General features: G+C 38.7%; 1 protein-coding gene and 1 non-coding gene across 5 annotated transcripts in view; both read left to right on the forward strand.

The window, feature by feature from the left end:
- The window catches only part of GCR1 (G-protein-coupled receptor 1), a 308,068-nt gene that overhangs the window by 266,487 nt on the left and 14,512 nt on the right, over positions 1 to 27,069 (forward strand). The window lies entirely within an intron of this gene.
- On the forward strand, positions 2,051 to 2,123 carry TRNAF-GAA (transfer RNA phenylalanine (anticodon GAA)). Its single transcript has one exon. It is a non-coding gene; the product is annotated as a tRNA-Phe (tRNA).

Below are 27,069 nucleotides of genomic sequence, written 5' to 3' on the forward strand. Positions count from 1 at the left end.
AATTGTCTAGCTTTGGGAATGGTGGGAGCCATACCCAATCGAAAAAGAATATTATCCAAACGCATTTCAAGTAATTGCAATAGGACCTGACCCGTTGAGCCTTTGGCTCTTCTAGCAATACGAACATATTTCAGCAATTGTCGCTCAGTTAGTCCGTAATAAAAACGCAGTTTCTGTTTTTCTTCTAGCCGGATACGATATTGAGATATTTTCCTGGAAGAAGACCGGTTCATAGAATCCTTTCTATTTTTGGGTCTTTTACTAGTGAGACCTGGTAAAGTTTTCAGACGACATATTATTTTTAAATGAGGTCCCCGATAACGGGAGATAGAAACTCCTTATTCAATTAACAAATAGTGCTAGAAAGAAGAAAGAATAGTATAACCCGTATGAGTACTACTGGAATTCTTTTATATGGAAAACGAAGATCTTTCTCCAATTTGTTATTGATCCTAATAGCTCCAATCATTTCATTCATCCCGTTCCTAGTTGGGAGTAAATGATCATGGCATGACGGACCCAGCGAATGATCGTAAGAGTATTCTCCATTCAATCTTGATCCTAACAAAACTTTGCGGATTATGGAAATGAGAGGAACGGAAAAGAGCCAGCTATCGGGATCGAACCGATGACCATCGCATTACAAGTGCGATTCTCTAACCTCTGAGGTAAGCAGGCTCGATGGAATATCACTCCCCATTTCATTGGGGTGAGATCCATAGATTCCTTTGGAATCCTAACGATTATAGCGCGAATCAAATTCAATGACGCAATCCAGATTACAATTACAACGGAACATTGTTTGAATGTAGATTCTTTCAAGGGAAAGAAAGGAGAAGTAAGGGTCAATTGATATCGATTGTTTTATTCAGTCTTCCAAATTGACTAGGAGAGGATAATAACATTGCATTTCAAATGGATAAATAATATAATGATTCTCAGTCATATTCGATTGGGGTAGAGATAGAGAAGGGGAGATAAGGGGAGAGAAGGGGAGAGAAGGGGAGTAGGGGAGGATATTTCTCCCACCCAATATTGAGCAAATATCCAATGAATAATGCTGATGGATATTACATAATAGGATTAGATCAAGGTATGATCTTGTTCTTCGAGAAGGGGATATGGCAGAATTGGTAGATGCTACGGACTTGATCGAATTTGGAAACCTACCAAGTGATAGCTTCCAAATCCAGGCAACCCTGGGATATTTTGAATGGGTAATCCTAAGCCAAATCCGGTTCATGAAGACAATGTTTCTTCTCCTAAGATAGGAAGGGGATAGGTGCAGAGACTCAATGGAAGCTATTCTAACGAATGAATCTCATTTGGTCCAATACTGTAGTTATAGAACGATCTATTTACACCTCAAAAATGGAGAGAGATGTTATATAACATCAGACAAAACTGGCGATCAGAACTTGAATCGTTCCAAACATTTTATTCATAAGATAGATGCCAGATTCGAGTTGAAGTACTGATTTGACATTAAGTAATCCAATTATGAACTTATCTACTCTAGATGGAGAATTGAATTCTTTTTTGGAATAAATGGTTGGACAAGGATAAAGATAGAGTCCAATTCTACATGTCAATGTCAACAACAATGCAAATTGTAGTAGGAGGAAAATCCGTAGGCTTTATAGACCGTGAGGGTTCAAGTCCCTCTATCCCCACCCAGGTTCGTTCCCGAACGGACTGATCTATCTTCTCCAATTCCATTGGTTCAAATCCATTCTAATTTCTCGATTCTTTTACCTCGCTTTTTTTTTCATGAAGAGAAGAAATTAGAACATGAATCTTTTCATCCATCTTATGACCAGTTGAGTTGATCTGTTAATAAGCTGATCATATGATCAATTGATTTTGTGATATATGATCTACATAGATTAGATCATTTTGAAATTATTCAATTGCAATCCATTTTTATCATATTAGTGACTTCCTGATCGAAAATAATAAAGATCATTCTAAAAACTAGTAAAAATACCTTTTTACTTCTTTTTAGTTGACACAAGTTAAAACCCTGTACCAGGATGATCCACAGGGAAGAGCCGGGATAGCTCAGTTGGTAGAGCAGAGGATTGAAAATCCTCGTGCCACCAGTTCAAATCTGGTTCCTGGCAAAATGTCAATATCTATGTCTCCATATCCATCTATCTAAATCTATTCTATCTAGGTGTATATCTACATACAGGGACACCTCGATCAAAATAGATAGATGGATCAATCTGTTCTCTCCCTCTTCTTTGCTCATATTGTCCTTCTCTGTCCGTTCCAATTGAATCACGATACTCTATACATATAAAAAAGTAGGATCGGGAACTCAGAAGTCAAGATTTGACGATGGGACTGATAATTCGACACTAGTGGGAATCTATTCATCCTATTCCATCCGAATCGAAATGGGATGGATTATCCCAATGATAGATCTATAATTGCAGAGTTGAAGTAGATCCAAACGTTGCAGAGGGTATCTCGAAAGTAGATTCGAATTGAGGTTCATAAGATTGATGTAATAACTTTTGACCATAGTTTCTAGTATGAATACTGGATCCAATATGATGATCCCTATGATTTATAGTGAAATATTTTATTCTTTCCTTGTTGGAGTTCAGGCCTCATATATCCATCGAACTATCTTTTCTTTTCTTTCACGAAGTTTCGTTGTAGCATCTATAATAGCCTCTGGTTCAGGTGGGAAATCTGGCGAATATACATCCACAGGAATTAACTTATCTACTTTGCGAATGGTACTATAATAATCTGTACCAAACATTTCTCTGTGATAGTACATGCTCCATGGCAACTACATATTTTGGTTCCGGCATTTGAAATCTCACTACAGAAGGAGCCTTTTTCATGGTCATAGTCCCCGCTGTTATAATGAGGTAAGCTCGTCTAGGTCCAGATCTTGGTACCGGACCGTAACGATCGGAGTCGAATCACGAATCTATTAATGAAGCGAATTTGATGAAACCATAATTAATACTGTAAAGGAGCGTTTATAAATTGGAGAGTCTGGCCCAATTCGTTCGACAGATCGTTTGGGGTAGTTGAAATATCTGGATTCAAAATTGTTTGATCGAGTAAAGGTAACTTCATAGGATTCATTATTGGCTTTATGTCATTTTGTACTTCCCTCCCCCACTCGGAAATTAAGGACCATTCCAATGTTCCTCTTCGCCATGCATGGACTGAACCAACGATGAAAATAAGCACGAGAATTGAAGCTCCTATAAATGCAGATATACCTTGTATACTAGAACTCATAGCCCATAGAGAAAGGGAGACTGTTCCAACATCAAGAACAACAAGAACTTGAGCGAACATATAATGATCTTAGATCGGATCCAAGTATCCTCCCATTGGTTCGATACTTGATTCGTAACTAGTAGTTTGGTTCTTGACCAATGGGAGCCAAAGCTCTGGAAATAAAGGATGCAAGAATAGGTAGGAATGAGACTATATATTAATGAAAATATCCAGCCAGAAAGTATTATATTAGGGAAATAGGAACATGAATATACTCCTTTGAAATAGATCAAATTCTTATATTTTTACGTCAACTTCTTCATTATTATCCCACCCACCATGAGTGGAAGACCAAAGGACCGAACAATAAATACAATCAATTCTAATTGATTCACATATTTTGTTTCGTCCATGGCTTATTATCAAATTAATTCAATGAAATGTTATTTGAATGTCTATTGAGAATATTTGACATGAATCAAGTATGAGAGAAAGAAAGAATGTAAATGGGTCCCAATCCCGAACTACCCAATTTTAGATCTGAGTCTATACTCATATTATAGAATGAATATGTTGATGATCTTTATCCAGCATCCATGGCTGAATGGTTAAAGCGCCCAACTCATAATTGGCGACTCGCAACTTCAATTCCTGCTGGATGTAGGGGAACTGCGCATATCCATTATTGATGGAATGGGAAGAAGTATGAAGAATAACACCAAACAATTGAAGCATACCAAGCCTTTCAATAAAATGAATGAAGGGCTTGGTATGCTTCAATCAAGCAATACACGATAACAATCCATCAGAGTATTATCCACCTATTGAAATAGATTCAATAGCGGCTAGATCCAGAGGAAAGTTGTGAGCATTACGTTCGTGCATAACTTCCATATCTAAAATATGATATATCTGTATAATTAAATTGGTATATGATCCGATATAATAATAGCTACAGGCTTTACGGGAAAAAAAAGGAGAAAAGGAGGGAAAATTTTTATGGATGAAGTGAAATATCCAGTACTTATGGAGAAAAGTATTTGTCTATTGGAAAGGAACCAATATACTTTTAACGTCGATTCGCAAACAAACAAAACAAAGATTAAAAATTGGATTGAAAATTTCTTCGATGTTAAAGTAATAGCTATGAACAGCTATCGCCTCCCTGAAAAAGGAGGAAAGAGAGTGTCAATGATAGGACATCCAATACGTTGTAAACGTGTGATTATTACACTTAGAACCGGTGATTCTTTTCCACTCTTTTCAGAACAATAAGATTTCAAATTTGAAACTAAATGGCCATCCGTTCATATAGAATTTTAACTCTGGATACACGCAATAGATCTGTATCAGGTTTCGATGGAAGAGTGCAGTTGGACCCGCAGAAGAAATTGACCTTTGGACAACATCAATGTGGGAAAGATCGTAATGGAAGAGGAATTATTACCGCAAGACACAGGGGAGGGGGTCACAAGCGTCTGTATCGTCAAATTGATTTTCAACGGAATAAGGAACACATATCAGGAGAAATTGTAACCATAGAATACAACCCTAATAGAAGTGCATACATTTGCAAGGTGCATTACAAGAATGACGATAAGATGTATATTCTGCATCCCAGAGGGGTCATGATTGGAGATACTATTCTTTCTGGTCCAAAAGCTCCTATATCAATAGGAAATGCCCTACCTCTGAGTGCGGTTTGAATTATTAATTTACGTGATCGGAAGCAACCGATTGGGTTTACAACAAAACCTATAAATATATCACTGATCCAACTAGGACACTTTTACGGGACGAACACCAAAGGGAAACTGAGGATAAATGAGAACAGGTGATTGGATTCAAAAATTGTTCATATCGGATCATTGGTTCCGAAGATATAATAATATGGAGAGGACCTGATTGGTTTTCTGAAGCATGAACAAAATGGGATAGAGGCACCCTCTAAAAAGACAAGTTACTCACAGTTGATATGATGGTCAGAGGCAGATTCGGAGCTAGACAGTGGTAGTAATTCCCAAAATAAAAAGATGGGGAGAGGAAAAAAGTAAAAAGAGAGAGAAGAGAAAAAGATGTTTAATATGCCTCCTACGTTATCCGTAGCATACGAAAGTATTAGTGTAATTTGATAAAGTCATTCATTCTGAATGCTACATAAAGAATATAAGCTAGATGATGGAATAAAGAGACCTAGGATGTAGAGAATTGGGACGTAGAGAATACAATAGATGCTCCTTCTCATCTCGATGATATTTTTTCTTTCAATATATGTGAATATAATATACATCCAGAAAGCTGTATGCCCTGAGAGAGGCTTGTACAATTTGGGAAGGGATTTTTATTCATCGGAACAAGAGTCTACTTCAACCAATATGCCCTTAGGCACGGCTATACACAACATAGAAATAACACTTGGAAAGGGTGGACAATTGGCTAGAACGACAGGTGCTATAGCAGAACTGATCGCAAAAGAAGATCGATCGGCCACATTAAGATTACCATCTGGAGAAGTTTGTTTAATATCTGAGAACTGCTCAGCCACAATTGGACAAGTGGGTAATATCACTGCAAACAATAGAAGTTTCGGTAAAGCCGGAGCTAAACATTGGTTGGGTAAGCGTTCTGAGGTAAGAGGAGTAGCTATGAACCCTATAGACCATCCTCATGGAGGTGGGGAAGGAAGAACCCCAATTGGCAGGAAAAAAACCTGTGACCCCTTGGGGCTATAGTGCACTTGGAAAGAAAAGTCGGAAGAGAAATAGATACAATGATGCTTCAATCCTTCGTCGACGTGAGTAAGAATGGTTGGATATCCATAAAAAAAAGGAAAGAAAAGTAATTGATCATGGCACATTCACTGAAAAAAAATCCTTTTGTGGCTAATCATTCATTGAGGAAAATTAAAAATCTAAACATAAAAGAAGAAAAGAAGATAATAGTTACTTGGTCCTGGGCATCTGTCATTGTACCCGCAATGATCGGTCATACAATTGCTGTTCATAATGGGAGGGAACATTTACCCATTTATGTAACAAATCGTATGGTAGACCACAAATTGGGGGAATTTGCACCTACCCTACTTTTTCAGGGACATGCAAGAAACGATAAGAAATCTCGTTGTTAATTGAGAAAGACTTGTCATGCATTAGGGAGGATGGAGTCAATGGGAAATAATAGTCCAGGTCTAGAGTTACGAGCTTTGGCGAGAAATATATGTATGTCTGCTCATAAAGCGCGTAGAGTAATTAATCAAATTCGTGGTCGTTCATATGGACAAGCACTTATGATATTGGAACTGATGCCTTATGGGGCCTGTTATCCCATATCACTATTAATTCATTCTGCGGTGGCAAATGCAAATCACAATATGGGTTTGAACAAAGCCAATTTACTCGTTGGTAGAGTCGAAGTGAATGAGGGTGTTGTTTTTAAAAGGATTCAACCTAGAGCTCAGGGACGCGGTTATCCAATACAGAAACCCACTTGTCATATAACTATTGTATCGGAGGAAATCTCCAGATCGAATGATCCGATTATGTCAATAGAATCCCGAAAAAAAGGATATGTATGGCGCAGAAAATAAATCCACTTGGTTTTAGACTTGGTGTAACTCAAAATGAGCGTTCCCATTGGTTCGCACAACAAAGGAATTATTCCAAAGATCTTCGAGAAGATGAAAAAATACATATTTGCATTGAAAACTATGTACGAACGCATATAAAGAGGTCCTCGAATTATGGAGGAATTGCACGTGTAGAGATTCGCAGAAAGATCGATTTGATTAAGGTCAAAATCTATATTGGATTTCCCAACTTATTGTTAATAGAAGGTAGGGGTCAAGGAATTGAAAAATTAAGAAACGATGTACTAAATATGCTTGATTTTGTGGACCGAAAACTTCACATTGCTATAGAAAAAGTTGCGAAACCCTATAGAAAACCTAATATTCTTGCAGAGTATATTGCCCTACAGCTAGACAAGAGAGTTCCATTCAGAAAAACAATGAAGAAAGCTATTGAACTGGCTGAACGGGAAAAGGTAGAAGGTATTTAGATCCAAATTGCAGGATGTCTCAATGGAAAGGAAATTGCCCGGGTCGAATGGGACAGGGCAGGTAGGGTTCCCCTACAAACAATTCGGACTAAGATTGATTATTGTTATTATTCAGTTAAGACCATCTATGGAGTTTTAGGGATAAAAATTTGGATTTTAGAAGAGTAGGAATAATTGGTCTTTTTTTCCAATCTGCCCGATCATGGATCATCAATTCTATCAGATCGAATAGAAATTAGATTTACCATTTTGGAACCATGCTATGCTTAGTGTGCGACTCGTTGGAATCGAGCTTTTCATTCTTTTCCGAAGTTATGTTATGGAGAACTCGAAATAAGAACGGATTGCTCTCTATAAATAAACTAGAGACTAACTCATTTCTTCATATTGCCAAGATCCAATAACTATGGGTAGATACTATCACCTCGTAAATACTTTCTTCCACGAGAGAAAAAATGATATTTTGATCTCTCGTGAAGCGAGAAAGGTGTTTGGTAATGCGAAAAAAGAAGAAAAAGGAGAAATATTCTCCCAATATTGTATGGTTCATTAACTACCCTCCAAAAAGCAGTGTGATAAAGCATAAGAATCATCTTGATTCATTCAAGCAAGATTGAAGGAATTTAGTTTATGAAGGAGAAAGAGCTTCGGGTCGATGGAAACTAAGGAAATTGATTCCGTAACAGATGAAAAGAAAGCTCCATTGCGGAGGGAAACCCTGGGCATTTAGATAGAAGATATGGAATGATGGAACCTATGACTGCATAAGATCATATAGGAATCTTAATCATTCATTGGATAGGATGGCGAAATAAACCAAAAATCAATTAATCTCATTGGAGTCTATAGGTAAGTTGACCCCATGGAGCAAATACTGGAAGAGTAAATATTCGCCTGTGAAATTCTTTATTAAGACATTGGATGGAAATGTAAGAGTTATTCGTCCTGTAAATTAGATTCTATATAAAATATGTGTAATGCATAGATATAGACTCATTTATATACACATTGATTATTCACGAGGAGCCGGATGAGAAGAAACTTTCATGTCCGGTTTTGGATTAGAGATGGGATCAAAATACTATTAACCATCGACTATAACCCAAAAAGAACAAAATTTTGTAAACAACATAGTGGAAGAATGAAAGGAGTATCTTACCGCGACAATCGCATTTGTTTAGGTAGATTCGCTCTTCAAGCACTTGAACCCGCTTGGATCACATCTGGGCAGATAGAAGCTGGATGAAGAACGATTATCATTATGCCCGTCGTGGCGGAAAAATATGGGTACGTATATTTCCCGACAAACCTATTACAATGAGACCTGCAGAAACACGTATGGGTTTCGGGAAAGGATCTCCCAAATATTGGGTATCTGTCATTAGACCAGGTCGAATACTCTATGAAATGGGCAGAGTATCCGAAACCGTCGCTAGAGCAGCTGCTAGAATAGCTGCATACAAAATGCCTATACGTACTCAATTTGTTACTACTTAACCCAACCCATCCATACAGAATCAAAGAGTTATTTCTGGTGGAAGAAGATTACTAGTTCGTAAGAACTCTTCCTTTTTTTTTCACGTTATCTGCCGAGGTAAAAAATATTTTGGAGGAAAAATGATTCAGTCTCAAACTTATTTGAATATAGCGGATAACAGTGGAGCCAGAAAAATAATGTGTATTCGAGTTCTAGGAGCAAGTAATCGTAAATGCGCTCATATAGGTGATGTTATCATTGCTATAATTAAAGAAGCAGTACCTAACATGCCCCTAGAAAAATCGGAAGTAGTTAGAGCCGTAGTTATACGCACCTGTAAAGAATTTGAACGTGACAATGGAATGATGATACGATCTAATGACAATGCAACCGTTGTCATTGATCAGGAAGGAAATCCAAAAGGAACTCGAGTTTTTGGTCCGGTTGCTCAGGAATTGAGACAATTGAATTTCACGAAAATAGTTTCATTGGCTCCCGAAGTATTATAAGTACTGATAGATCTTGTAAGAATCTTTGACTTAAGGTTCATCAAATGGTACATGGATCAATTAAATTCATTGCACCTCAGGCATATTCCTCAAAGAAGATCGAACATGCCTTTTATATTGAGACCAGGAATTCCTAAGAATTCGTTCGTCATGGGTAACGATACTATTACCCATCTAATTACTTCTATAAGAAATGCTGACATGGTAGAAAAAGCAATGGTTCGAGTAACAATTACTAATATTACCAAGAACATTGGAAGGATCCTTTTACGAGAAGGTTTTATAGAAGATGTTAGGGAACATCAGGAAGGCCAAAAATATTTTTTGATATCGACTTCAAAATATCGAAGAAGGAAGAAAAGGACATATATGACCACGTCAAAGCGTACCAGCAAACCTGGTTTGAGAATTTATTCTAATTATCGAGAAATTCCAAAAGTTCTAGGTGGAATGGGGATCGTAATTCTTTCTACTTACCAAGGAATTTTGACAGATCGAGAAGCTCGACAGAAAAAAATTGGAGGAGAAATTTTATGTTATGTATGGTAATTAATCCAAATGTTGTCCAAAAATATTTATTCTGTAAGATATCCCCATAGTATGAAAAGTTGGAGCAAGTCGAGACACCATTCATCTTCATCCAAGCACGTTAGTCAAGTTTTTGAATCAAAAGTGGAGGAGATTTGATGAAGAAACAGAATCTGATCCATGCGGAAGGTTTGGTTACTGAATCACTCCCCAACGGTATGTTTCGAGTTCTGACAGATAATGGATGTCAGATTCTGACTCATATTTCGGGTAGGATTCGACGTAATTCCGTACAAATACTACCAGGAGATAGGGTCAAGGTCGAATTAAGTGCTTATGATTTAACCAAAGGACGTATAATATATAGACTTAGCAACAAATCTTCAAACGATTGAATCACCTTTTGAACATCTGATAGGGATTGAGAATCACAAATGAAACAGACTCTCTGTCTCAGGAAACAAAATGTAATATGAGCAAATTGGAGAGTCACAAATATGAAAATTCGTGCTTCTATTCGTAGAATTTGTGGAAAATGTCAACCAATTCGTAGATGGAAACGAGTTATGATAATTTGTTCTAATCCGAGACATAAGCAAAAACAGGGGTAATCCTCTTCTATATCAATTAACAGATCTAGTGGTAAAATAGATTTCGATATGCGTTTTTCGAACTGAACTCATAATGATTAATATGTCAAAAACTATAAAAAGAATTGGTTCACGTAGGAATGAACATCGAGTACTCAAAGGAGTTATTTACGTTCAAGCAAGTTTTAACAATACCATAGTGACTGCTACTGATGTACGGGGATAAGTTCTTTCTTGGTCTTCTGCTGATGCCTGTGGATTCAAAGGTACCAGGAGAGGTACACCATTTGCTGCCCAAACTGCAGCAGAAAATGTTATTCGTGCATTAATGGATCGGGGTTTTTTTCAATGTCTAATATAGTTTTGATATGTAATCTTTTAGAAAATATTAATCGTAAAAATAATTAAATGTATACATACAGGAAAAAAAATGTATACATACAGGAAAAAAAATGAGGGGGGTATGTTTTAGGTTTTAATGTGGAAAATGTGAATTATAAATAAAATATTTCAATGTCAACTACATATATATTATACCAACTTAGATCCATCTTAACTCTGGATATACCAAGTGCCGAGAGGGATCAAATCTCTGTTCACTCTAAAATGTTTGCACCTCAAAAGATTTGATCCCTCTCGGTGCTTGGTAGATCTTGAATTAAGATGGATCTAGGCTGGTGTACTTTTTGTTGTCCAGTAATATAATATAAGATGTGTTTTCCTAGAAAAATGAATTTTGAATATTGTAATAAGCTATCGACTAACAAACTCAATTATATGGACATAGTAAAGTTCAAAAATGGCATACACCAAATTGCCAAAGGTGGAACTGTAATTTCTCAAATGGCGGGCAACATATGATGTATAGAACGTGAATTAATCAAGAGCCTCTCTAACTAAATTTGTTCACCATATATTTACTGAAGGGATTGTTGTTTTTGAGATTCAACAAGGGAATTGTAAATTTGACATGTTGTTTGGGCCCCATCGAAATTTTCTTAAACTGTTAAGCATCAAAATGCAAATTAAGGTAATCAGTCAGACCCACCCAACCATGAAAACTCTACCTTCCAATTGAGGGGCTATACGGTATGTTAATAATTTTATGCTCAACAAAACACCTGCAATGTTTTTAAAACTTATATTGTTGGTAGTGCAATTATTTCATATTACCTTTGAGATCCTTGAAAAAATTGCCCACGACAACTTGTGATTATGGAATTGCTTTCTTTTACTGGACAAATTGCTGGAAGAGATACAACGATATATGTAATTTTTCCTTTGATATTGTTACTATGGTGCATGGATGCCTAGTAACCTATTTGATACATGGGAAGCAATGTTATTCTTGCAATTGTTTATTATTATTATTTATTTTAATTTTTAATGCTTTTGAAAGTGCTAAATTTTTTTCATTTAATTCAAGTGAGATTCCCTTATGGACATTTATGATTTATGCTTTTCATCATGACTAGACTCATATTGATGGATAAGCTGATCCAGCATATCATGTATCTGTTCATCAAAGTTTACAAGGGCTTTGCACCTCAATTCCCTCAAAATTGTGAATATGACATGACCATTGGCAATTTTGAATGCTCGTAACACCCCCAAAATGACCCATGTATATTGTACATATTTTATTAGGTTGATGGGCCAGGATGTGTTGGGCCTACATGCCCATGTGCATATAAGTATTTTGGGGCATGCATGCCTATGCTTATATTTTTTGAGACAGTAGATTGCCTATATGTGACTTTGGGCTAGTGGATGTATGTGCCGAAGGGCCAGGAAGCATAGCTATGTAAATATCTAATCATGCTAATATTAATAAAATAGTCATGGTTGCAGACTAAGTCAAACAAGAGAGATGAGTGGATATGACTTCATGAGTGGGAAAAGGGGACAAGCATCAAGTGATGAGGGGCTTAAGGCTAGGGGGCTAAGTCATTATGAAAATGAGCCTAAAGTCAAAAGTGCATATGTTTTTATCCTAAAGTGAGAAAAAACACATCTTGAGGTGCCACTTGTAAAAAAGGGCACATGCATATAAAAAGTGGGGATCTTAGTGTAATCCCATCATTCTTTCCATTATTATCATTTAGTGTAACCACTAAGTACTAGACTTACCTTGGGAGAGTGTGACCTATTGCCACCATTTTGATAGGGGAAAAAATATATGCAGTATTACCTCACTTAGTGACGCAGTGCAGATTGAGAGTATTGTTGTTTTTAGGTATCGTGGTGGTTTGTTGTAGAATAAAAGGACTGTGTATTTGATTTGTTTCTTGGTCTTGCATAGAAAATATCAGACAACTCTCATTGTAGCTATATCATTAAAATTTGTTATAATATTGGCTATTTCCACCCTGCTCCTTATTGTATTTACAAGTGGTTGCTTTATTGCTAGTACAAATTTTTGGTCCAACACGTTCTCCATATATGCAGTTACCTTGCAACAATTGCACTTACTTTGAAAAACCTGCCATATATGTTTCAGTGGTTGTTGCTGGTGTTTTTCTTGGTTGGTCATTCTTATTCTTATCACCTAAGTCACAAGGTTCGTCAAGCTTGAACCTTCAGATTCGGCGAACCAAAAAAAAAATTGAGGTTTGATTAAGTTTGTCAAACCTCAAAGACAAACCTAAACAAACTCAAACCTAAAGCGGAACTCGAACCTCAATGAAAATTTAATCGAATTCGTTTTTAGGTTCAACATCAATTCTAATTTAAGGTTTATTTAGTTTTATTACAAATATAAAAAAAATAAAGCGCGCACAATGTGCATCTCATTTATGAACTTGGCAATGCACATCTCATTTTCAATCTTCGTCTTTGGTAGCGTGTCTCTGCTATCTTCGTCCTTGGTCATTCCTCTCCATTGTAGTGCGTTACAACTTATGTCTATGCTACAAATGCTCGAGTCCCAAGCATCCACTTGTCTCTCCCTCAATGCCTCCATCCATTAGGTTTGTCGCCTTGTGTACAGAGTATATATGATAAATCTCATGCTCGGTTTGGTGCCTCGTTCATCACACAATTTTTGATTGTTTCCATTCGATCATTGTTATTATTAACAACAAATTTAAAAATGAAATATTACATTTTATATACTTTAAAATTGTAACGTACTTGACACCTTTTTGTAAGGACCAACCCTATGATATCTATATATATATTTTAGAGCAATACAGTATATATATATATATATATATATATATATATATATATATATATATTTTAGAGCAATACAGTAAATTAAGAATACAACCATAAAAAGATAACATTAATATATCAAAAATATTAAGCACTTATATAAAACATCCATGTAATTCACTGCATTACACATATCATCTGTTTTACATGTTAATTATAGTCAGAAGTTATATAAAAGAACATTATAATATCATAGGTATCGCTCACAAGGAGACAAAATTCAATCTTGACTTGATGTTGGCTTAGTGGGTCACGACCCAGGTTCAGAGTTAAGTTTGCCAAACAAATCCCTACACTACTAGCCCTTTCAATATCAACCCGTACAACGCGGACTGAAGTCTCACCTGAAGCAGTATGGGGGGATGTTGGAACAAAGTTTTCACATCCAGAGATTGGTGTAATGTCACTTTATGCCCTAACTCTGCCTTCGTGCAGATCAATAAGCCTTTTAGGGCTTATCGATACACTTCTCTTAATCAACCTCTAGACCTTCACGAAGGTTTACGATTGTATTTCACGGACCCTAAACAGGTAAATCAACTACTTATGCACTTTTGTGATTACTCCTAATTCCGTATTTACCCAAATCGGCTTAAGTGTTTGATATCTTTAACATGCATTAATATATTCTTCGCGTAAACATATATTATTACTTGCGTTCATATAAGAATGTAAATCATGTAAATTCGCACATCAATACAGTGTTAATTCATAAACCCATCATTCTTCATAACATAATAACGCATTCATTGATAATAGAAGTAAATAGACAAAACACAGATATTTCCAAAATAATATCTTTATTAATACTTCAATTCTGCTTACAGACTCAAGACTACCCTATGCACTCAGCTGCAGTGGTTCGCACACTCGCTGCGGACACTACTCTAGGCCTCTGCACACACAACTGCAGAGCCTCTCTTCTACTCTAAGACTCTTCGCCCTTTTCTTCTATTGACCCATTACATTCATCTACATCATCACTCACTTCCCTTAGACTCGCTAAGACTCTCATACTTATACAATCCCATGGTCTGCGACCATGGGTGGATCTACAAAAGCCAACACAATTCACATAAAAGAAGGGTAAAACCCTTTATGACACTTTACTATCTACGCACTCCGCAGCCACAACCTGTGGAGACTTTACATTTTACATAACAAAAACTTGGGCTTTTGCCCCAAAATTGACCTTAAGGGACCCTATCCCAATAGGCCCCCAACACAAATATTGTGACTCGACCTCAAGCCACTCTGCTGGCATGTAGATCTTACTGCAGAGACCTCCCAGCTCGACTTGCGGCATTGCTACCTCAGTTGCGCTCTGTGTGGTTGCCTACTTGATCTGCTCTACCAGCAGCTCTGTTGTTGGTCCCGCACTAGCTTTTTTGATCTGTTGTGTTTTCTGTAAGCTTACCAACTTTTCCTTAGTGGTGGCGGAGATAACATAGGCCTCATCTAGCCAAGGTCCCAATATGGCCTTGAGGATTGCCTCTTTCCTCTATGCTGCTTCCACATGTTCGAGCAATTGCTTTGCCTCCTTCATCTTTGCCAATCTTTGCGCTATAGCGATGGTGTGCATCGTCGGTCTTGCTTCATCATATTGCTGCTGCAATTCACGGGCCTCTGTGTTTAACCTCTGCAAGTTAGGATCTTCTTGCAGTGCCGTGACGACCTCCATGGATTGTTCGAAGAGCGTAGTTTAATCCACCACTGCGACATCTACTGCGACAACTCCATCCTTCATAACGGCTTCACGTTGTTCTTTGACTTCTGGTGGAGTTGAAGGTTGTGACTTCAACTCAAGCTTTGTTAGCTTCAAGTTCAATTCAAACTAAACCTTGGCCACCTCTGTTTTTGCATCGCGCACACCTGCCACCAACTTCTTAATCTTGGCCTCCAACAATGCTTCTTCAGGTCTGTGTAGTTCAAGGACTATTCTGCACGCCTCGGCCACCATGGCTGCAATTCGTTCATTTTGCTCTTGAACTTTCTTCCATGCTTCTACCGCTGCTAATTTTTCCACGAATATATGTTCGTTGTTGACTTTATACTCGCTGATCAAGTTCAGCACGCACTGCTCTCGGGCCTTGATCTCTACAATCACACCTGCTTGCATTGTGTGAAGGAATTCACTAGGGAGTGCGGCCAAGTTGAGGCCAACATTCTTCAAAGTGCTGACAATAGCCTTGTCAGTGGTTGCCTCCACGCTTAGAGCTCCATCAGGCAACGCCACTGCCCAAAGATCCAATGATCGAACCAACTGGCTGCTTGAGTGTTCCTCGATGCCAAACTGGTTGAGGCCGCGCTACTCTGCCCTACACCGACCTGAATTCTCATTGTCTACATCTGCAACTCATGCAGATCCTTCTGTATGGTGATTAGTGCCTACTTTTGTTACTACTCAATCTGCAGCAGTAGTTCTGCGGTTGTATCCCACACCTTATCGCCAATATCATCTAAGTCACCCTCTGTCAAGGTAATTGGATCTAGCGACGACTTAGTGGTGTTCGTCTTCTTGTGCGGTCCTTCCTTTTCCTGCTCCCTATGCCGCTTCACTCGGAAGGGAGTTCTCTCCTGATATCCACCGCCCTGCGCTGACCACTCTTCTTCCTCCGTTTGGGGCAAAGGAGACTTCTGACTTCTTTCAGAGCCACGTTCTTCCTACTCTGCCTATTCCTTCGCGACGCACTCTGCTTCTACTCGAGCCTTCTCCTCGGTCTCCTTCTTCCTCTTCTCAGCCAACTGCTAAACGTTCAGTCTGGCCACCTCCTTTTTCTGCTTTTCCGTGGACTCATTAGTCCCAGCGGCCAAATCAAATGCTCAGTGCCAATTTGCTGGCCAACTCTTGAGGACCTCTGCAATGGCGTCATCCATAGCCAGGTAGGGTAAGTCAAACCACTTCTAATCTAGATCCTTCCACGCTCGGATATAAACATGATGGAAGTCCACTTTGAACTTTGCATACCCAAATAGCTGCTCAAAGACAGTTGGTGACAACCGCAGCTTTTGGTTGATGGTTGCGCGAATGCTTGCCTCCATCAGTACCCAAAAGACTTTACTTTCTCTGGCTCACGCAACGTCCTTTGTGGCCCATAGAGATGCAAACTTTGTTGCTTCTGGTAAATCCATCTCAATCAGAGGATGCTAGTTGTCCTCTGACAATTCCCAGGTGACCAACACAGTCGAGAGCAAGAGCCATGAATAATGAAAGGTCTTTCTTTGGTCCTGTGCCTCTCTACAGTTCGCGAGGAACTCGCTACATAGGTAGTGTGCCCAGTTGAACTGTATTCCCTCCACGCATCACTTCCTCATGCCTTTGCCAGCGAAAATTTGAGTGGCATCCTTCACCACAGGGTCAGTAATGTTGGAAATGGAATACCTGTGCGCTTCTTAACAAGTTAGAACTTGTCCTTCATCTTCTCAGCGAGGTTGCGCTTGCTTGTCTTTCCGCCAAACGCCTTGGCCAGATTTAGTCCTGAATGAGGTAATAATGTGATCCGATGGATCAACATATCAGTGATTGGTATCAACTCATTCAACCACAAGCACTTGTCATGCACAAGTCGCAACCACTGCTTAATGACTATCAAGCAGTGTTGCGGGGGAGCGCCCCCCCCCCCCCCCGAACCCGCTCCCGAATCGCGCTCCGGGCGGGAGCGGCTCGGGAGCGCGCTCCCAAAATCGCTCCCGGACGGGAGCGATTTTCGGGAGCGCGCTCCCTTAAAAAAATTTGCGCTCCCTAGTCTGTTAGGGAGCGACACAGGGAGCGATCGCTCCGGCGCTCCCGGATTGATTTTTAATGCCTGGGAGCGATCGCTCCCTGATCGCTCCCGGACATTAAAAATCGCTCCGGGAGCGGTTCGGCGGAAAAAAAATCCGCCGGACCCGAAAATAAAAAAAAATTCAGAATTTTTTTTTAGTTTTATAAGCCCAATGGGCCAAAAAAAATTCATTATAACTTCATTGAGCTTGAGTTTGGAGCTGGAGCAAGAGCAAAGGAGCGAAGAGCAAGTGCTGAGGAGCGAGGAGCAAGTGCCAAGGAGCGAGGAGCAAGCCTGCAGAGGTAAGTAACTTAGTAATTTAGTTAGTTTAGCTAGTTAGGTAGTCAATTTAGTCAATTTAATTTAGTTGTTTGAGTTTAAAGATCATGTATTTAAATTAAATTAATAAATTAAATTAATTAATCCCAATAAATTAAATTAATTTGCAGATTCAAGAATCAAAACCCTACAAACATCAAACACCATGGACCTGGCTATATTTATTGGCATTTTCCTCTTCCTGGTCCCTTTTATGGTTATTATGGTGCTGGAGAGTAGGAAACAGAGGGGGCCCCAAACTGAAGAGGGGGATGAAGAAGCCGGAGAAAGTCAAATGGGTGAAAACCCCAGTGAGGAGGAGCTAGAGGAGGGTGAACATGACCCTCAAAAAACTAAACAAGACCAAACTCCATTGTGGAAATATGTTCACAGAGCTGAAACAGGGAGAGGGGGTGGAACCACTAAATTTCATTGCCCCCATTGCAACACTGATTACACAGGTTCATACACCCGTGCTAGAAGACACCTCTGCGGGAAAAGGCCATGTGATGGAGAGAAACAAATAGGAATCAAAACTTGTATAGCGGTGTCAACAGCAGATAGAGCCAAATACATAAGGGAAGAGGAGGAAGCCCAATACAGAACAAAAAAATCAAGGGGTTTCTTTGAACCAAGCTCACAATCACAAAGAACTCCTTCAGCATCCTCCCAAGGCAGTGGATATGGACATGGAGGCACAGGGTCATCATCTTTAAGGCGTAGAACCATATCAGATTTCCTTGATGAGGGGTGTAGGAATGATGTGGATTCAAAAGTTTACAGGTTTCTCTATGCATGTGGGATACCATTCAATGTTCTACGCTCACCTTATTGGCACGAAATGGTTTCTGCCATAAATGATGCCCCTAAAGGATACAAGAGCCCTGGGTATGACAAGGCAAGAACCGTTGGCCTTGATCATGAAAAAGCAAAAATATCACATTCTTTGAATAAAATGACAAGTTCTTGGACTGACCATGGGGTGTCCATTGTATCTGATGGATGGACAAATGTAAAAGGCAAGCCATTGATAAGTGTTCTTGTTGTGTCTGTTAGTGGTCCCATCTTTCTAGCTGCACATGATTACTCAGACAAGTTCAAGACCGCCATCAACATTGCAGAAGCATTACTTGAAACAATTGAGCGTATTGGCCCATACAATGTCATCCAAGTCATCACTGATAATGCTCCTAATTGTAAGGCAGCGGGAGCAATTATTGAGGATAAATACCCGAACATATTTTGGTCTAGATGTTTGGTTCACACATTGAAGCTTCTGTTGCATGATATTGTCAAAAACAAAAATGAACAATACCAATGGATTGGTAATTTGTACAAGAAAGGAAAACAAATGATAAAATTTATTACAAATCATAGCAATACCCATGGCCTTTTCCGCAGTCACTCGAGATTTGAGTTGCTGAAGATTGCGAGGACTAGATTTGGTAGCTATTACCTCACCTTCAGGCGCCTTTTGAAGGTAAGAGAGGCATTAGCTAGCATGGTATCAAGTCCACATTGGCAGGTGTTAAAGGAAAGCGCTACAAATGTAGCTGACATGGCAGGTTTTGAAATGGTGGAGGAGGCCGCTCTTGATGGGCAGTTTTGGACAAGTGTGAGGTAGGTATTGGATTTCACCAAGCCAATTTATCACATGATTCGGTTTGCAGATACAGACAAACCAGTGATTGGCGAGGTGTATGAGCAAATGGATACCATGTTGGGGGAAATAAAAGACATTGTTCATAATGGAGATCCCAACTTGTACAAACTGATTCATGATTGTGTGTGTGAACAGTGGAATAGGCTTAACCTTCCACTACATTGCTTGGCGTATATCCTTACGCCAAAATACTACTCTACATCTTGGTTGGGCCAACCTGCAGCAAGGGGTGGGGTTAGGACCAAACCCCATTTAGATCAAGAGGTAACTAAAGGATATTTGGAAGCATTAGAAAAGTTGGTACCTAACAGGGAGGAATGTGCAGCTGTGCGCCTTGAAATAGGCAGATACTTCAGTGGCACTGGTTTGTATGGTAACTTCCATGCAATGGACGACAAAGATAAATTTGATTCTCTCACATGGTGGGAAACATATGGCGGCCACGGACTTTTGCCAAAATTGGCAAAAAATGTTCTTTCACAGGTTGTAAATTCTTCTTCTGCAGAGAGGTGTTGGAGCACCTACAGTTATATACATAATGTGAAAAGAAACAGACTCAATGAAAACCGAGTAGAAAGCTTGGTTTATGTGCACTACAACTTGAGGTTGTTGAGTCATTACTGTGATCGGGCTAATGAGGATCCCACATATAAAATTTGGGACAATCACCCAGAGGATGACAATTTGGAGGATGGCATTGTACATATTGAAGAACTAGAAGAGGAACTTGTAAGGGATGAAAATGAAGCAGCAGCCATGCCACCTCCACCTCCACCTCCACCATCCAGTAGCAGTGCTCGAGGTCCGAGTCTTGTTCCTTTGCTGTCGCCACCTCCATCTACACCCTCGCGTGGAGGTTCTAGTTCTGGTCGTCGGTCTGTGCGGGAGACTCCTAGAAGACCACCACGACCTGCTTATACTCCTGGAGACTCTCGTGGCAAGGGCCACATGTAGATTTACAGTTTACTTGTCTTTTTTAGTTTCTATTAGACTTTAGTTTTCATAACTATTGAGTTTTGAGTCCTTGACTCTTGACTCTTGACTCTTTCATATCATAATGATATTTTTTGTAAACATTATATCACTGTGACAATGAAAATTTGAAGTTTGAAGCTGGGCCTTGGCAATTATAACTCATTGGTAATGATTGTGAATTATGAATATGATGCTTTGTGAAAGACTAAAGCTGTTTCATTTCATCTCATTATTCATGTTTCATTTTATAAATTTTTAACATTTCATATCATGTTAACAGTTAGAAGTTAGGACTTAGAAATATCTTCGATATTACTTCTTGTAATGGTTAAACTTAGCTTACAAGTACAACTTTAGTGATCAATGATGATAAATGTTATTGAATTTTCAATTCTGAAAGCCTGAAGTTGAAACTTTAATATTGAATTTGATGAATCATGATTTATAAGACTCAATATGTTGCAGTTGTAATATGTATTTTACTAACTTGTGGACATGGTTGATGACGATTATAATTTCTAGATGATTGATGTGATATGATTCAATGATCAATCTATGTTTTTTTATGTTTTTTATGTCTAATTCATCATTCTACATGTTTTTGTTGACATATATGTATCAAAAATTAAAAAATAAAAAAATATATATATTTTTAAAAAATCGCTCTCGGATTCGCTCCCAAACCGGGAGCTTCTGAAAATGGTCGCTCCCGCTCCCGTTTTCTCTCCCGCTCCCGCTCCCAAGTAACATGGCTATCAAGTTAATCAGAGCGTGGTGGTAGTGAGGCACGCATAGCAGGTTTAACAACCCTGACTTGTTTACCTCGCGAATCCATTCCACCAGCTCTAGTGCGGTGACAACAGACTCTTTGTAGAAAACCCTCCTCATGAAGGTGTCTGTAGCAAGGTGGGGAAACCGCTTGAGGTCTGCCAAATCCCTATCTTCAAGTTTTAGATGCGGAATCTACGCCAAGCGCGGACCTTCAAAAGTTATATTCTCTGGCAGCAGGGGTGTGTTAAGGAGGAACTATCCCTCATCTGGGTCCTTTGGGACCTTCACTTTGCCTTGGCGTGGAGGGATGTACTCTGGCAGCTTAGAAATAGGGTCTACCCACTCAATATCTATGTCTTCTACACCCTCCTCGGCCTCCAAATCTACCACTTTCCCCTTCTCCTTTGCGCTCATCTTTTCCTTCCGCTGAGCCTGTGTGGTTGCATGTTTCCTCGGTGACTTGTGCATCGACATCAACTTCTTTTGCTTATCCTTCTTCGGCTTGGGAACCTCTCTCGTTAGCGTAGGCTTCGGCCTAAGCGACCTCGGCGCCGTAGGCACTGTTGCGGGAATCTCCATACTCAAACCTCAAGAGCAACTCCCTCGAAGATGGTAGATCCCCCAGTACTAGTGGTCTCGGCTGGTGCAGACATGAAGCTGTTAATGAATTCTCGATCTGACTTAGGCAACGTGTCAAACACGGGGCTCGTGATCAAGGCTTCGAAGTACTCATGGTTCATGCGCAACAAACAACACAACTTAGAAATTCTTTGAACACAAAGTGTTTCTCGTTGGACGACCACCTATAATTATAGGCGAATTCGAATTCAAATTCGACTGTTCCCTCCAAAATCTATTCATGGATGCTAGATTGGCGACAGATTTTCAAAGATTTCACTCTTAAATTTAGCCTTAAATTTTGCCCCCTGCTCCTCTTAGCTGTCTCCTCACTATTAAATCATGAACAGTGATGGTAACGGTCACTTCCTAGCTACGTTGCGTGGTCTTTCCTCCTTTAACGCAACTCCCTTTGTGCTTCTAATGATGTTGTGACACCCTCCTATCTCGCGCAGACCCTCTGTCGTGTAGCTCTACAACCCGGGCAGTGTAGTTTATAGTCCCGCGCCTCCTTGCAGCTATTATGAAACCAGCGCACAAAAAGATAGAAAAGATAGATGAACGCCTTAGAAATAAGCCTCTTTGAGGGGGCAACCTCCTTTACATTACACAAATGAACAATTCTTGGATGATACAAAATGAAAATACCTCCTTTCTATATATAGGAGTCTAAGGGGTCATAATATAATCAGAGCCGGCATAACAATAATAATGTAAGGGCATAATAATAACAATAGTGGGCTTCTATGGGGCACAATAGTAACATATGGGTACTACATGGGTACATCAATATAATAAGGGGGTTGTATTGGTAATAATAAGGGGTTAGTAGTATAGGGGCCTAACATGCCCCTTTTCTTAAAAAAGTGTTGTCCTCAACGCTTGAATAGTTCTTGATGCTTTTGTATAAAATTCTTGTCCTCCCATGTGGAATCTTCAGCGGGTAAGTTCTTCCACTTGATGAGGTACTCTGAAATTGATCGATTTCATAGCTGTCGGGTTCTTGTTTCTGTGACTGCTCCAGGTTCCAATATGATTTTTCCTTCCTCTTCAATTTCTGGCAATATTGTTTGAATTGGGATCTTTTGCAACTTTTGAATAAGTGGCCATACTTCTTCGTCCTTCTTCCATTCATCCCTTGCTTCGTTTATCCAATCTGGTTGGATAATAGAAATAGCACAAAACAATGTTTCCACATCCTCATCCTTTCTTGAGAGTGCATCTGCAACAAAATTTTGCTTTCCTTTTCTATAGATTATGTCAAAGTCATAGCCCAACATATTTGTGACCCATTTTTTTTGTTCTTCTAAAGATAATAGTTGTTCTAAAGTGTATTTAAGACTATCATGATCAATTTTTACCTTGAAGTGTCTTCCCATTCGGTAAGGTCGCCATTTCCTAAGTGCATATAGTATTGCCAACATTTTCTTCTCATAAATAGCTTGCTTAAGATGTAGCAGTAAAAATACCCAATCACCTACATCAAAACTTTTTTTACTACGATGTTGATCTACTTGTTGTTTCATTCGATTTTGCGCCAGAGTGGCGTTATCCTTTAAAAGTTGGAGAACTTGTTGTTGATGCTCGATGTGATCTTTCACTACTTGAACCTTTTTTTTCTTGATATGTCTTTTTTCCTTTTTAGTATCTACTTATATAACTCTACATTCATCTTCTCCTTGCCCGTCTTTTTCAAAGTTCTCCTTGCCATTTTTCATTCCTCATCAAACCAAGCATTTACATGAAAATAATTTGATTCTGATTTCCTATTTTTTGTTCTTTTGCACTTCTCAAGTGCACTTTGAATTATATTTGTTAACTCATGACTGTTGAAGCTTTTGAAACCAATGTTCTCCTTTTGAATTAATCTCTCTAACATTGTCTTGAAGATAGTGCAATTTTCTTGTGTTAGAAGAATTTTGCCCCTTGATAGTGATTGCCGAGAGCATTGGGTTTTCCTTCTATGTTGCCTTTCTTCTAACCATGATAACCTTATATAAATTGGGTTATGGTTTGATTTTAAGTACCAAATATGCTCTCCAATATTAACTTCATCTATCTTTTCTATCAAACAATGTGAACACATCACATAGTCAATGACACTTGCCCCATTGTATGTGTTGCAAGTGAAGTTCCCAGACTTTTTCCATCTATCTAGACCATTACAAATAATTAAGTTGAAAGCCACACACCATGTAAGCAACTCCTCTCCAAAATGATTGCTAACTTTGTCATCTTCTGAACACCTCACCCATTTGGGATACTCCTCTTTAGTGAGCCAAATAGGACCGTGATCCTTTTGTAACAAAGAATGCTAGCTTGATTATTTGTTGTTCTAGCATTGAAATATCCCACTAAAAGAACTTCTCCCTTCTGAGAGTACACGGCAATATCTTGTTTTAAAGCTGCATATGGATCCTTGATGTCAAGCCCCTTATTTTTGTAAGTTTTTGAGACTTGAGGGGAAAAATAGCATGCTGCAATTCTTATGTGATTCTCATTCTCTGATATTTTGAACCATAAATATTGTTTATTTGCATCTTTTTTAATTAACTAAATGTGACGACCTTCTTTTTCTTTCACTAAAACTAGTATTCCCCCGTACCCTTTGCCATTTTTTGCTACCTTGTTCCAAATTGTCAACTTCAAATAACCGTCAAACATAGCAGTTTTGCAACCATCATGCTCATGAATTTTCGTGAGACAAATTATGTCTCTACCTTCCGCAATAGGTCCTAACCCAGGTCCTCTCCTCTAAGGGTAACCTCTGCAATTCCAACAAACTAGACTTAGGTAGACTTGGGTAGGATTTGACTGCTACGCAGTTTGTCAAATAAGACTCAAATTTGAGTCTTCACCCATTTTCATCCATGTTAATCTTGTTGTTTTCCTCCCTATTATCGAATTCTCTATTTTTTCTTTACTACCAGTTTGCTGCCCTGTTTTTCCCGAAATCCCTAACACTGCAATAATGGCTTTAACATTGTACAACCATGCCCTTTTCCCTTCATTTCTCAATGTTCTGTTTTTCTCCACTTCATCCCTTCTCTCCTCTTGTTGTTTTTTGGTTAAATCTTCATCAAGGAAGAAGTGTGAGCCTTTCAAGAGTTTCTTTTTGCCCAAAAGTTGGTGTTTGTCTTGTACACTTGACATGGTGACTTCTATGGGTCGAGGCCTCTCTTCACATATCTTCCCCACCCTCCTTGCTTGGCAAATTTGCCCTTTCCAATGTAATTTCTCTTTCAAAAAGTCTCTTGTCAAATTGATAGTACTTTCATTCTTCCCATAATCTCTTATTCCCCTGATAATAAAATTTGTTTCCTTGTCATTTCTTTATTTGTGTTCTATTCCCTGTGCTCTACAAGCAATTGCATCTTCTTCTTTCTCTGTCCTTATGTAACCATTAGCGTTTTCAGCTCTAGCTTTGATTTCTTTTGGACTATCTTTCCCAATGTTCTTTTTTGCCTTCTCTTTCAAAATATCTGTTTGCTGAGATACTTTTGTATCTACCTGAGTTTCTTTAAAAATAATTATCACATCCCTGTTGACTGTTTTAAATTATTTCATGCTTTGCCATACTATCTTCATGCTTTGTCATTCTTGTTTTCCTGTCTCTAGAGCCTCTTGTGACATTATTACCTGTTCTTTTAAAATTCTATTATCTTCCATTAAATATCGATTTACAACTGTGATCTCTGAAATTTTGCGGTCCCTTTTTTGTATCTATAAATCAAAGTAGCTCTGAAATATTTGTGGTGAAACGCTCCAACTTGTGGAGGTTTGGAATTCGCATTGATACCTGACTTTATTTTTCTCATAGAGGGTCCTTTTCTGGAAAGCTTTGTTTTTGGTACAAGGGGTTTTCAGTTGGGACTATTGAGGGCCTCGCTTGGACTGATTTGAAGGCATGAAACCATAGAGTTATAACTTCTTTGGAAATCGTATGTGAAGCATCCGTGGAGTACCTCAGCCTCTTGAATAGGGTTGTTTCTTGGATTGTTTTGGGGGTTTAAACTGTCGTTGGCTTATGAAATTATCTCGGTCCTTGTTCTATATTTTTGAAAACTGGGTCGTCCACTACAGAAGGTTTCGATCTCCATTACAGAGGTCTGTTGTATGCACTCTGTTGAATTGGAAAACAAACTCTAAGCCACCTTTTTCGCTCTAATAATCACTATAGACTGTCATGACTTATATTCATCTCAGTAAAGTGTTTTCAGCCCTTTGAAGGCCAAGTCTGAAGCAGCGTGGAGTTATCTTTGCAAAGGAACCTTCAAAATATCGCTGGTTAATTTTTGTGTCACCATTTGAGAAACTCTTGAAGTCTTGCCATCCCATTGTATCTGAAACTTTCGACCTTTTCTACTATACAACTCTTCCGAAGTTGAGACAGACGAACTGATCCAAGGGTAGCGTTAGCAGGGCCGAGTCCTCCCTACAAATCTTGGACAGAATCGTTGGCATTCTAACCTTCTGTAGTAGGTCCGAGTACGGGCTGTATACCATTGTGAACCTACAGATTCGGTGTGGAGGCTCGGGTTCTAAATCAATACGCAGGCCATTAAAAGTATCATAGATATCTGAGTCAGATGTTGGCTTATAAATTATCTCGAGAGTTTCTAAATTTAATTAGCGTTTATTACAAATGGTTGTTGAACATAAAATCACTAAGGTCGATTAGTGTTTTCTACGCAGCACAAGTGTGATTTAGAGGCTGTGTGTTGGCAGCAAAAGTGTTGACGTACCCACGTCCTCAGCCACGAGTTTCACCAGCCTGTCATCATTAAGTCGGCCCAGCTTGAGTTGAAGTCGATGTATCCTCCAGCCTGAGTTGAAGATAATTGGTTCGTACATTGTGTACGTGGATTTGCAAAGGGACGGTATATTGGGCACATTGAATATTTTGCAAATTATATCATAAACATAGTGGGCCCGAATTGTTAGATCAAAAATCTTTATTTCACTTTTAGTTTTTAAGACTTAAAAGGGTTTACTTTGTGGAATAACTAATAAATGAGGGTGCTCCAACAAGCCATATGATGCCAATAACAATTAATGCTTTATGAAGTTAAACCTATACTAATTGATAAGAAATATTATCGAATATTGATTCACTCTCTCTCAATATTTTTAACAGCTTTGTAGAATAAGTCTCCTAGATTTTGAAGCAACAATTACCATAATAATTATTTGTGACTCTTACGAAGTTGTCTTTTGTCTATGCATGCATAGATTAATTTTATTCTCACTACTTGAACAGTTTTAGGCAATTGCCCTGAGTCTATAAATTCATGTATTTTCCTAAAAACGGTAAGATTATTGATTATGTTCA

This window comes from Pinus tabuliformis, chromosome 7, assembly GCF_031772625.1.
Source record: "Pinus tabuliformis cultivar Carrire ecotype Pingquan chromosome 7, CPIR1, whole genome shotgun sequence".
In the NCBI taxonomy this organism is placed as follows: domain Eukaryota; kingdom Viridiplantae; phylum Streptophyta; class Pinopsida; order Pinales; family Pinaceae; genus Pinus; species Pinus tabuliformis.